Source organism: Loxodonta africana, chromosome 10, assembly GCF_030014295.1.
Source record: "Loxodonta africana isolate mLoxAfr1 chromosome 10, mLoxAfr1.hap2, whole genome shotgun sequence".
Classification (NCBI taxonomy): Eukaryota; Metazoa; Chordata; class Mammalia; order Proboscidea; family Elephantidae; genus Loxodonta; species Loxodonta africana.
In genome coordinates, this window is record NC_087351.1 from 39,596,507 (window position 1) to 39,610,689 (window position 14,183).

The window sequence follows — 14,183 nt, forward strand, 5'->3', positions numbered from 1 at the left end:
CTAGCATAATCAACAGTGTGCTATTGGTGAGAGAATAGACAAATAGATCAATGGAACTGAATAGAGAGTCCGAAAAAGACCCCCCACAAATATGGTTAATTGCTCTTTGCCAGTTGACTGCCAACAGAGCAAAGACATTTCAATGGAGAAAGTGCTGGAACAACAGGACATCCACATGCAAAAAAAAAAAAAAAAGAATCTACATGCAGGGCTTACATAAAAATTAACTCTAAGTGGATCTTAAACCTAAAGTTAAGCTACAAAACTATACAGCTTCTAAAAGATCGCTGTTGTGTGCCGTCGAGTTGATTCCAACTCATAATGATCCTATGAGACAGAGTAGAACTTCCCCATAGGGTTTCCCTGGCTGGAATCTTTATGGGGGCAGATCAGCAGGTATTTTCTCCTGCGAAGCTGCTGGTGGGTTCGGACCTTTCGGTTACCAGTTGAGCACTTAACCACCACTGTGCAGTCAGGGGTTCTTTCTAGAAGATTACCTAGATGAAAGTATAGGTGACTTCGGATTTGGCAATGACCTTTTAGATAAAACACCAACAGCACAATTAATTAAAAAAAAAAAAAAAAGTATTTCATTAAAATTAAAAACTTCTGTGAAAGATACTCTTAAGACAAGGAAAAGACAAATCAGATGGTGAGAAAACATTTACAAAACACGTATATGATAAAGGCCTTATATCCAAAATATACCGAGTGCTCATTTTGGCAGCAAATATACTAAAATCAGAACTACACAGAGAAGATTAGCATGGCCACTGCTCAGGGGTGACACCCAAATTCATGAAGCTTTCCATATTTTTAACAATATATGTATTTTTTAAATGAGAAATTAACTTGAACTGTAAACTTTCACCTAAAGCACAATAAAAAGAAAAAAAAATAAAGTAAGGAAGGAAAATAAAAGAATATATACACATACAGAACTCTTAAAACTCAACAATTAAAAAAAAAATAGCCCGATTACAAAAAAAAAAAAATTTCATACCTATTCTTCTCAAGTGTACATAAAATATTTCCATTATAGACCAAAAGGTAAATTGTTAAAAATAAATAAATAAATAAATAAATTTTAAAAGGATAGAAATAATACAAGGTATGTTCTCCGACTACAATTTAAAAAGTAGAAATAAATAGCAGGAAAAAATATTGAAAACCTACAAATATGTGGAAATTAAACAAACCACTTCTGAATAACCACTGAGTCAAAAAAGAAATCAAAAAAAAAAATCAGATAACACTTAGAAATTAATTCAAATAAAGACACAATATGTCAAAACTTAACGGAATGTTGCTACAGAGATGCTTAGAGTGAAATTTATATATTTTTAAATACCTACATTAAGAAAGAAGAAGGATCTTAATTCAATCACTTAACCTTCTACTTTTAGTATTGGAAAAACAGAGCAAAGGATTCTTCGATATGACACGAAAGAACAAGCAACAAAAGAAAAAAATATTTATATCGAACTTCCAAAATTATAAAGTTTTTGCTTCAAAAGATATCAAGGAAGTAAAAACACAACCCATAGAATGAGAGAAATATTTGTAAATCATATACCTAACAAGGGATTTGTGTCTAGAACACATAAAGAACTTTTACTATGCAATAACAAAAAAACAAACAACCTAATTAAAAAATGGGCCAAGGATCTGAATAGACATTTCTCCAAGGAAGACAAATGACCAGTAAACACATGAAAAGATACTTCTTCACATCATTAGTCATCAGGAAAATGCAAATCAAAATCACAATGAGGTGTCACTTCACACACACTAGGATGGGTAGAATAAAAAGGTAAGATAATAATAATTGTTAATGAGGATGTAGAGAAATTGAAACTCTCCCACATTGCTGGTGGGAATGTACACTGGTATAGTCAATTTAGAAAACAGTCTGTCAGCTCTTCAAATGGTTAAACAGAGTTACCACATGACCTGCAACTCCAATCCTAGATATGTAAACCAAGAGAAATAAAAACATATGTCCGCACAAAAACTTGTACACAAATGTTTATAACAGCATTGTTCATAATAACCAAAAGTGGAAAGTATCCAAATGCCCAACAACTGATAAATGGATAAAGAAATGTAGTATACTCATACAATGAAATATTATTCGGTCATGAAAAGCAATGCTTCAACTTGGATAAGCCTTGATAACATCATGCTGAGTGCAAGAAGCCAGTCACAAAACGCCATATATTATATTATCTCATTCATATGAAAGCCAAGAATAAAAAAGTCTACAGGGACAAAAAGTAGAATAATGGTTATTTAGCATTGGGTGGTTTTTAGCATTGGGTGGTAGGGGTATAGTGAGTGATAGCTGAAGTGTACAGGGTTTCTTTTTGAGGTGATGAAAATGGTCTAAATTGACTGTGGTGATAGTTTTCATGTATCTGTGAATATACAGAAAAAATAAGAAATCGGACACTTTAAATGGGTGAGTTTAGAGTATGTGAAATGTATCTCGATAACATTGTTTAAAAAAAAATTCATCAAGGCATATCATTATGCAATTTCAGAACTCTAGGGACAAAGAGAAAATGCTAATGAGCTTCTAGAAACCAAAATATAACAAAAGAAACATGAGACATATAAGTGATTGAGTACACTGGAATTTAGAATGCAATGAAGCAACAGCTTTCCTATATCAAATTGTGTAACTAAACTATTTATCAACACAAATATAGAATACAATTGTTTTCCAGCTTGCAAAGGGTAAGTATAAACAAACAACAGCAAAATGTATCTCCTCTGCACTGATTTTCAAAAAAAAGACTCTGGTAGGTGATTAAAACACTTATTTTAAGAAAACACTTAAATCCATAAACCAGGATAAACCAGGAGACAGGGGATTAAACATCTGGGGACAGAAGAAGGATTCAAGAAGATGATGCTTGAGGAATTCCAATCACTCCACTGGGCAGAAGGCCTAGAGAGCAGAAAGTTCCAGCTGGAGCAAGAGCAGCCTGGCTTCCAGAAGGGATGTGGTATTAATCAGGATTTGTTCAAGGAAGCAGAAAGTACCCTATGCAGTGAAAGATTTTATTATAGGGAGTGAAAGCTAACACAACATTTGGGAGATACTGGGCAGTGATGGTCAGGTAAGCTGCCACTGAAGGTCCCAGCCTGAGGCACCAAGGCAGATAGTTCTAAAGAACCATCTAGGCAGGAACCCACTGAAAGTTTCAAGCAACTCAGGAAGTTCTTACCAATTAGTAGCAGATGCAAAGAAGCTGATTCTCAAGAGTTCAAATGGACACCACATTCGTTTTCACACAGACTCAAGCACCTGGCTACAATGTCTGCACATAATGTCCTCACCTTTATTCTGCCTTTAAAGTACCACCTGACTGCCTGTTGTTGGCTGGCTCTAACCTGGAACAATATGCGTGAAAGGATACTGAGAAATGTAGTTCCTGTCTTCACTTCTGAACGGCAGAAGAGGGCATTGAAGGGGTTTGTGGTAGTGCCAAGTTGACGAAGATGCAGCAGGGATGTCCGCAAGGAAAATAAAATAACATCAGGAAAAAATTCTGTTATCTTTGCAAATACAGTTTTATTAGAAAGTTGACCTGGCTGAGTTCCTGAAAAATGAAGCAAATAAAAATAATGACACAATGATTAACTCCAAGAAAAGTAAAACTTGTACAAGAAGGGAAAAATAATTATCCTGTGCTCTTTGGTTCAGCAGTTTGATTCTGTAACACATGGGGTCGCCACAACTTGAAACTGACTCAACGGCAACTAACAAGAACATAGCTCAGTTTATTTTTTGTGTCAATAAGCAACGTGTACGTTCAATTATGACTTAGCCAAATGTTATTTTTAACTTTATTTTTGAACATGGGGAAAGGAATATTATTAGTATGTTGGCAGAGGTGGCAGCAAGTGGGTACCTAAATCCTCATCTTCTATGATACATGCCGGTAGATGATGTCTAAAAATTGGAAAATAACAAGAAGAAAGAGAATAATTAGTATGTTGTTTTTGAAACAAGAAGCTAAACAGTGAATACTGAAAGGTTTAAAAGCAGTCAGTTGCCTCTAGAAAATGCCTCTAGATGATCACTGGTGGTGAAGCGTTAGGCAGGGAAATACTGGTGGTGGTGGTGTGGGTTTTTTTTTTTTTTTTTCGTTCAAACTATGCACATGTATTTTGTGACAAAAATTAAAAACAATATAGTAGAAAATAATAAGAATTTATAATTAAATATTAGGATCTAGTAGATGGCTAGCGTGGTGCTAGTGGAGATTCTTCTCAGGAATAGTAGTGGAATCCTGAGTGATTTTTAGGGCCCTTCCTTATTGTCTATAAAAGGAAAAAGAGGTAAATGGATTAGGAAAGACAGGATAAACTGATAAAGGCCACTATTTGTAAAAGAATTTAATTTTATAGTATCTATTTTATTATTGCCATAAAAAAATAGTGACTTCAAAAATAAGATAGAATACCACATTCTTATTTACATTGAAATTGTAAGCACTACAACTTAAAACCTGTGGAATATATTTTGTCAAAATTATGTAGAAATTTAATGTATGTAGTTCTCAGATATAACCCAGTGCCATCGAGTGTCAGATACATCTTATCTAATTCGTTGCTACAGCTATCAAATAGGAAAATGAGATTTTTTTTTTTTATCATATTTCTTCAATTCTTGAACGTTTTACTTTTCTTAGTTAATCTGAACTTCTCCATGTGTCACAGACACTCAAAATTTGGAGACCTTGCGTTAGATAATATTGTTGGGTTCACTTTCATTTTCCTCATGAGTTGTTCCCTGAAGTTCTACTGTAGAAAGCCATTCGTTCTCTTAACTGCTGAAATGCCATGATGCCAGTTATCAATTCATTGCATCCCAGCTCCAAATCCAACCTTCACTGCCTGTGTTACAAAAATGTAACTGGGCTGTTTGTTCATTTATTTTTCCTTTTCCAGCTGGCATGATAATAAGCTAAGTCGGTAGAAGATGCTGGAGAGATGCTGCAGGCTGAAAGGGGCTTTGTTCCTAATCCCGGTGTGCTCTGCTCAACAGGATTTACAGCAAAGACACTCTCTCCAGTGCCAGTCGCTACAGTGTCATCCAGCATCTGACATTTGCAGTGTACGCAGCTTCTCCAGAGCACAGCTTTGGCAGTGTGTGGGGCTTGTCTGGCCCCAGCATCCTATAGCATTAGCAGTTTTTCCAGGGCCAGGTTTTAGAAGTGTGGGTGGCTTCTCACCTATGTGTCTCCTGCGTTGCATGGTGTTCACCAGCATCCAATGGACAAAAGTTTCTATGGGAACCCTCTTGGGTAGGTTTATAGTGAAGTGCCCTCAGCAAGATGCTTTCCTGTGAACAGATTTTCTTGGTACTCTAGAGAGCAATATCTGGCAAACAACAAAGGGTAGAATTTCTACAGGTTTTACTAGCACAATACCGTAGTGGCTTCCTTGCCATTTAGGCCTTAATAGTTGCGTCATCTCCAACATGGCCTGGATCTCAGTCCTCAGGGGGCTTCTCCTTTGGATACTCTGTCAACTGCTCCTTGTGTCAATTACTTCTATATTATTTAGGGTTCTCCTTGACAATCCTTCATTATTCTAATCCAAGGCAATAGCTATTAATTTTTTATATTACTTTTCATAATATAAAGTATTATATTACTTTATGTTTCAATTATTTTATGGTTTCTTTCTTCTTACTAAACACTAACTGATACAAACTTTAAAATCAGTTTCTTAAAAATATAAATCTATAAAATGGAAAGCTATAAGAATTGCCATTTTGAATAAAAATAAAAGACATTAAAACTCAAATGATGTATTTTTTTTAATCCAAATACGTAAGCAAGAACAAGCAAAGTTTTAGAAGAATATACTTAATTATATCTCAAAGGCATTTGAGAAGCATGATATGGTGGGATAAATGAAAACGTTAACATAATATCTGCTTATTGTAGTACTGTGTAGTGTAGGATAATGAAGCATAAATAGGCACCATCTTCTTTGCTCAGAGAGAAATAATAATAATTAGATTCTACAGTATTTTCAAAAGTGTGGCCTAGAATTATGACATATTATTCCATGTATGCTACCCCTTACAGCTTAGAAATAGTTTTGTGAAAACATAACCACTTTATAGTTAAGCTCTATTTCAACCTATTTTGTGATAGCAAAATTTTCCATTACATTCTTACTTTGAAACTTTTGCTGCTTGAATACAATAAGCTTGGTAGTTTTCCCTGGTGTATTCAAGGACACATTCAGTTGATTGAGTGAGTTAATTGTTTCCCTTCCTGTCTTTTGGTGACTTAAATGCTTGTCTCACCTTCAAGGTTCTTACATTCATGGGGGGAGGGCGGATTGTGTCAGAGTGAAAAATTAGGAGACAATTAAAGCAAACATTGCCAACTTTAAATTTGTATTTATTTATGCATACTATTTTCTACAAAAAAAAAAAAAATTCTACAAAGGAAACCCTGGTGGCATAGTGGTTAAGTGCTATGGCTGCTAACCAAAGGGTCGGCAGTTTGAATCCACTAGGCGCTCCTTGGAAACTCTATGAGGCAGTTCTACTCTGTCCTATAGGGTCGCTATGAGTTGGAATTGACTTGACAGCACTGGGTTTTTTGTGCTTTTGGGTATTTTCTACAAAGGTTTACAATCATGTATGTACTTGTAGAAATCTAAAAAGGAAATGCAATAGCTTGTGAATCAGTGATACACTAATTAAAATCAGAGAAATGTTACTAAAATTTGTTTTAACATTCTTAAGTAATGAAAATTTTCAGAAAAACTGTTTTACATAAATATTAATATTATTGGGAAGAGATACTATGTTTCAAATCATTTGATTTTTGTCTAATTTACATGGTTAACAGTAGTTTTATTAAATTGGAATAGTTGATGATTCAATTAAAAATTTTGAAGCTATTTTAAAAATAAGTTTGCTATGAAAGTACACTAAAATAATTTATATGGTGGTAATAAGATGGAATTATAGAAATAGAAAATTAAGCAACTAAAACCATTTAAGGGCTTTGATCTGCTGTTTCATCAAATATCCAATTGAAATAGCAAGGTATACAGTTCAAAAACACACCATTTTACACTCTCTTGGAGTGAAGTTTGATTGTATAATAGTGTTCTGGTCAATGGTCTATACAAGGAATTCTGTAAGAGTTCAGGGAAAGCTTCAGCGATTCTCTGATTAAAAAGCCTCACAAATTTCTCCTGTTTTCCTTCTCTGTCTACTTGAAACACAGGTTGATACCTGAAGAGCAACTTTTGACTATTCTCTTGCAAGAAAGCGTTCATAAGAGGAGAGAAATGTGAACACAGACACGTAGAGACACATATGGGAAGAAAGTCATGGGAAGTTGAAGGCAGAGATTGGAGTGATGCAACTACAAGGCAAAGAACATGAAGAATTGCTTGCAAAAACCAGAAACTAGGATAAAGGCACGGAGCAGATTGTTCCTCAGAGCCTTCAAAAGGAACCAACCCTGCTGACAGCTTGATTTTAGAAACTAATTCAATCTGTAAAGGGAATTCTGTAGGAAGCTCCAGGAGAGTTTCAGTGCCTCCCTGATCAAAAGTCTCACACATTTCTCCCGTTTTTGTTTGCCCATGTACTTGCAATACAGACTGATACCTGAAGATACATATTGTGACTATAAGGAAACAATAAAGACTTTGCACATTTAAGTCACTGATAATTTGTTTTTGTTTTGTTTTGTTTTTATTTGCAGCCAAATATATTCTTAATGCAGTCTTCTATTCGTGGTGTTTTAAATTGTTAGCACTTTTCAAGATTTAAAAAAAAAAAATCTAGTCTTGTACTCATTTCCTTATCTAGGAGTTTAGTCTACCTCTTGAGTAGAGTATATGGTCTCCAGTTTTTTCTTTTTTGGTTTTTTTCCCATTAAGCCTCCATCCTTAAAATTTTCATCCTTACAATTCCAGCTAGTCTGGTTGTCCTTCATGCATCTTGTTTTTGTTTTTGTTTTTAGCTATGGCATAACACTGTGTCTAGGATTCTTTTATGACAGTTCAGTAAAAGTTTGGAAAGGTCAATCTTAATTATGGTACATCATTCCAGGCATTATTTCTTGAGCTTTACTTCTTACAATTTCATCCTTAAAAATAAAGGAAAATAGTGGTAGGGCTTCCCTTATGGTGTATGTAATGCTAGATTTGTCTCTCGGTGAAGTAACAAGTATCTAGATGATTAATGTGCTGTCTTATCACTAAACTTAATCCCTGAATTTTGCTATCATTCTCCTGAATGGCATCTTGACTCTTTTCCCATTTTCTAAAATATTACTTGTTACTATTTGTTCTAGTACAAGATACTTTGGCCTCTCTTACTAAATATCTTCCAAAATTTCTTTTTTAAAAATAAAGAAACTGATAATGCATAGTGATGAGTTGTTTAAAAAAAAAATGGCACAAAAATATGATTAATAGGTCCCCAATGTGTTTTAAAATTTTCCGTGCTGCTGAGTTCATTCTTATGATACCAAAGTCATTACAGAAATGGGGATGCAAGGCTGATAGTGTACGAAAGTAAGAACAAAATACAAAAACCAGTCAGTTGCCATAGTTGCTTCTGGAAGACTATTTCACATAAAGAGTACTGAAGTTTTAAGTCAAACCAAAATTTGATGAGTGTCTGAAGATTTCAGTTCCCATATTTTCAAAGACTCAGTTAATGCGCGTCAGGAAATCTTGCTCTGTGTTGACGACAAACTAATCCACCTTTTTTAAATGTCTAAGAAAGCATTATGAGGAAGTAACGACTTAAGAAATGTAGTGAAGTTATACATATGTTAGGTAAGACAAAAAGTTGGTTGTCAAATAAGACATATATTAACCTGTCATCTTATTCAATATCAGACTTTACTAATAATTTCCAGGGCATGGGTAATTGTGAGACACAGGAAAGACATTGAGAAGTTCAGGACTATAAACAACACTCCTCAAGTCCTTTATTTTTATTAAAAATGTTTCTGACACATATTTAACATACATGTTTCAGCAATGCTTGTGGGGCATCACTTTCACAAGAGAGAGTTATGTTAAGTCATAAAATATCCCCATTTATACTCTGATAATTATCTGGGTCATATGGCATTTTCCAGGGAGAAATGCCAGGTTTATTAACAGTAAACAACATGAACAGACTAGGTTCATTCTCCCAAAAACATTCCAAAAATAAGGACTTACTCACTAGTAAATATCAATATTATGATTTCCAGAAATTCTCTCATTAGTATGTTTACAGGGTGATTTGACTAGGGCATCATTATTTCTTTCCCAGGTATCGAGATAGATGGGGTAGGGAAATTAGATTGCAGGCTTACTGCTAGCCCGTCTATAATCTTCTATAACCATGACACAGACATTCTACTGCGAATATGCAAAGAAGTTTTCACACAGACGTGTATGAGGGAATATACATCAGTTGTTTGTTTGTTTTACTTGTGAGGCTTTTTGCAGCAGAGTTTACCTGACAAGGTGAAAGTAGAGTTAGCTTTGCTGGACACACACCATGGAAAACTAGGTAGCAGTTAAAGCAATTGGCTAGATATGAGAGCAACAACATGAATGAATCTTAAAATCTAGTGTAGAGTTAAAAAAAAAAAATTCGAATGAAATCTATAACACATTACCATTACATAGATTAAAATCAAGCACTGAATATAAATACCTGTTTTAAAATAACATTCACAAAAAGTATCCATATTCAACATTAATGCATTTTTTTTTAATGTGGGAGAAGGAAATGGAAATAGGGAAACAGCATAAAGAGAATAAAATATAAAAACAAGAGTGTTTTACGATGTATTATGAATTAAGGAAAATGATTATGTCAATACACTGTACTTGAATTCCAACTTTAAATGCGTATTTTAATAATAATAAAATTCAAGAAGGAAATCCTGAGCTAAATACCTTAAAATAAGCCTTAGATAGTAACAAATATAAAGACACATTTTACATTCAGAACTAAATAGAAACAACATAAAAAGATATAAGAAAACAAGACCCAGTTCATTTTAGAAAGATATTTGTATAAATCAAGGAAAAAAAAATCTCCAAGAAAATAATAGTTAAGATTTCATAGCTTTTATTCAGAGAAATATTTCTTAAACATGATTTTTTTGGTTGAAAACCTTATAGAAATGGAAAAGAAGAAAACTAGAACAGTGAGGGAATTGCAACAAATTGGATCAAAGGTTTCGGTGATCTACTTTTGGTGATAATATAGGAATAAAAAGAAGTACCCAATGATACTGAAGTAAAAAGACAAAAGGCATTAAAGGCACTGTCATCAAAAAGGAAGAGAATAAGTAATTATCTTGCTTACCAGTTTATATATATATATATACATATATATAACTTATTTATTTCATATTACTTGTTTCATCCACAATGGAATAAATGATGAGAGCAGAGACCTTGTCTATCTAGTTTATCTCTATACCCAAGCATCTAGCCTCTTGTTGAACTTTGTCTGAAACATTTTTTCCCAATGCCAGTGAGTAGATTCCAACTTATGGTGACCCCATATGTGTCACAGTAGGACGGTGCTTCATAGCGTTTTCAATGGCTGATATTTCAGAAGTTGATTGCCAGCCCTTGTTTTCCAGGAACCTCTCAGTGGACTTGAACCGCTAAGCTTTCTGTTAGCAGTTAAGTGCTGTTAACCGTTTGCCCTACTCAGGGATTCCAAACATGCTTGAAATATAATGCTTATGTAATAACTTAGGAAAACATCTGGGGTAAAGACCAACAGAAAGTGAATAGTTTTTGCAACCATCCGCAGTTTAAAAAAAAAATGCCATCGAGTCAATTTTGACTCATAGTGACCCTATAGGACAGGGTAGAACTGCCCCATAGGGTTTCCAAGGTGTGGTGGATTCGAACTGCTGACCTTTTGGTTAGCAGCCAAACGCTTAACCACTGCGCCACCAACTATATGATGCTAAAAGGGCTAGAACGTATTTCAAAAACCATTTGCTCAACTTACTCTCTTAAATGTAACCTAAAGCACTATGGAAAAGATATGCTGGACAGGAAAAAAACCTTTTCTCCTGTCTTCTCTGTGTAGTAGAAGGCATAGTCTCCATTCTTATGTTTTCCTCAGTCCAAAGGATCACAAGAATAAAACTACAGTCTATTAACCTGCATAACCTAGCATGGTGGATTCAGATTGCCAACCCTTTTAAATTTTCTGCTGAAACACATCCAACGTGACTGTTGGTGATGGGCGATGTATACATGGCACGTGAATGCAATCCTTCCAGTTACTTGGAATTACAGTTCTTTCCCAAGCAGAGTGTCCGTCCCTGTCTGTTTAGGACTGACAACGGCATTTGTCTTTACCCATGCAGATACGCCGATAACCCACTTCTAACTATCACACACTGCACAGTCTTGAGGTTTTACTACAATAGATCAATTCTATCTCGGATTTTTTTTTTTCACATCCCTTGTGATTGCTGCTTGTAGATAACGAAAAGAAAGTAAAGAGCAGTATTAACTCACAACATAAAATAAATTATCTTTGAACAATTTTTCTGCATTAAAATCTAAAAGATGCTCCCTACGTACAATGACAAATTCAGCACCACACAATTATAAGCTCCTGGCCATCACATAGTTTGTAACCACAGACGTGGTTTTCTCTGGTGTATTGCAGTTGCTCGAAAGTAGCAGGAACTATGAATGTGCCTTCGCAATGCAGGCATTGAACACACACGCTCACATGCGCACCATACACACACAGACACGTTACAAAACATGTCCAGTAGTTAGTCACTGGACATTTGAAGTCAGAGGTTTTGGATTTGTTTGAGCTCTACTACCTATTTACTCTGTGATCATGAGCTTGATACTTAACTGACCCACGCTTCATTTTTCTCAGCTGCAAAATATTAATAAAATCAGTATGGAGCCAAAATGTTTTTATGAAGATTAAAAGAAGTGATACACGTGAAACCCTAAGATGAGTTGTCCTTTGCACAGAGTAAGAACTGAATTAACGTTTATGTATACATTAACATTGCAATTAGATTTTTACTTCCAATATGTGAATGTGTGCTAACACCCACACATCATAAGCAGATACAATATTCACATAAAAGATGGCTTTAGCTACATATGACTTGTAACTAGAGTGACCGTATAACTTATCCAGACTAGGAGCGTTTAAGAGTCAAATGTGTGTGTGTTTTAACAATCACTCCAGGAGAGCAGGCAAAAACTGGGATTATTCCAAGGAAACCAGGAAACTATTGTCAACCAACTCAAAATTCCAGGAAATAACAATAAATGAGAAACACACATTTTACTTGTTCCAGGGACAAAGACATTGTTTAAAAACCAAGTGGTGACCACTTTTCTTTGCAGTGAAAGAGTGTCATCTATTTACGTCATCTGCACAGCTCAGGCTGAATTTGTAACTCTGGTAGAATGGTCGATTTTTTATTTTCTGATTTTTTTTGAACAATGCTTTGTACCTCACAGTTAAAAACAATTGTTCTAAACTTCAAGTGTTGCTAAGATCTAGCTGCCGGAAGGTAGTGTGAATCACATTGTTGGAGGCGTTTGTTCAGCTGTCTGTTGATCCCCTGAAACTAATGCTCAGTCTATATTAACGTCTCAGTCCCAGGAAACCTCAGCCTATTCTGTCCTATAATTAATCTTGCAGGTACTGCCTTGACATTATTGGTTCACCAACAGAGCAGAACTGCCTCAGCCATCAATAATAATTCAACACATTAGGACTGAAGCCTACGTATGAGCCACAGAGGTAGCCAGATACGCACAATCTCCTCCATTCCTCTCCAGATGAAGGGAAACTCTACAATTGAAACTAGTTGTTTTGGCGGCTCGATAATTTGTAATAGAAGGGTCTCGGTGTTACTAATTGTTTTGGTTTATGCTTTTCTCTAAATGTAGCCACTGCTTGGCACAATGGGAGTGATTGTCTGTTTACTGAATCTTAATATTGAGGCTGTTACAAATTGTCTTTCACAGATGGTGGGAGCTTTTCAGATGGAGAGAGGCAGGGAATTTATTACTCAATATTTCTGTATTACTGATTGGGACGTGAGGCGCATAGGCAATCTGTCCTGCTGCAGGGTTTGCTGCATTTTTTTTTTTCCCCCTCTGCAAAATTATGGCTGGCTGTAGACGTTTTTCTCATTTGGTATAGATAGCAGCTGTGTAATTTCAAGCAGAATGTTTGCTTTGATCCCCCTTCCTTTAATTGAAATCCGCAATTATGAGATTTGTTTCTTTTATGTTTGGGAGTTTATTGGTTTAATCTACAAAATGTGCTGTCTTGCTGTCTTACACAGTTAAAGGCTACAGCACAGTTGGGACTCAAATGACAAACATTGGAGGGAGGGGCTTTTTTTTTTTTCCTCTCTCTTTTTTTTTTTTTTTGGCTGTGTTAAGAAACCAATAGGGATTCCTCTCTTCAGATAGCAGGTCATATGACAACTGAATTAAATGTCCTTCTGCCGAATTTGAAGCTATATCTTTGGGGTGTGTGTGTATGTGTGTGTGTTTTATACGACTAGGCTCATGTCTAAAGATCTATAAAGTGTGTGCCTATGCTTGTAGAATTGAAAGGCAAGCAGACTGACCTAGCGGCATCTCTTTTATTATAGTAACTAACATCGTTTATTATATAGTCAGCAGTATCAGTACATTTTAGAGAAAAGACAGTGAAAGGATTATGAAATAGATACATATAAAAACCAAAAAAACCCAAACCCATTGCCATTGAGTCAATTCCGACTCCTAGCGACCCTGTAGGACAGAGCAGAATTGCTGCATAGAGTTTCCAAGGAGCACCTGGTGAATTTGAACTTCCAACTTTTTGGTTAGCAGCCCTAGCACTTAACCACTACACCACCAGGCTTTCCAGAGACATGTAAGAAAAGGATAACTGGCCTCTGAAATAGTTTCACTTCAAATCATTTCAATAGTGTCATGTTGATGTACTCTACACCATGAGCCACAATTTCCCCAGATGGCAAATTTCCAGGTATTTAGTTTTTTTTTTCCTTTTCTTTTTAATCAAAATAGAAGAAAAAGAATATAGCAAGTGGAGAAGAATATTTTTGCCAAGTGTACAATTCTTTCACTCGCTGTTTCAT

The 14,183-nt window shown here is 35.2% G+C and overlaps 1 non-coding gene across 1 annotated transcript; it reads left to right on the forward strand.

The window, feature by feature from the left end:
* The first annotated feature begins 711 nt into the window (after nucleotides 1-711).
* Nucleotides 712-818, forward strand: LOC111750245 (U6 spliceosomal RNA). The gene has a single exon (XR_002785397.1). It is a non-coding gene; the product is annotated as a U6 spliceosomal RNA (small nuclear RNA).
* The last annotated feature ends 13,365 nt before the right edge of the window (nucleotides 819-14,183 follow it).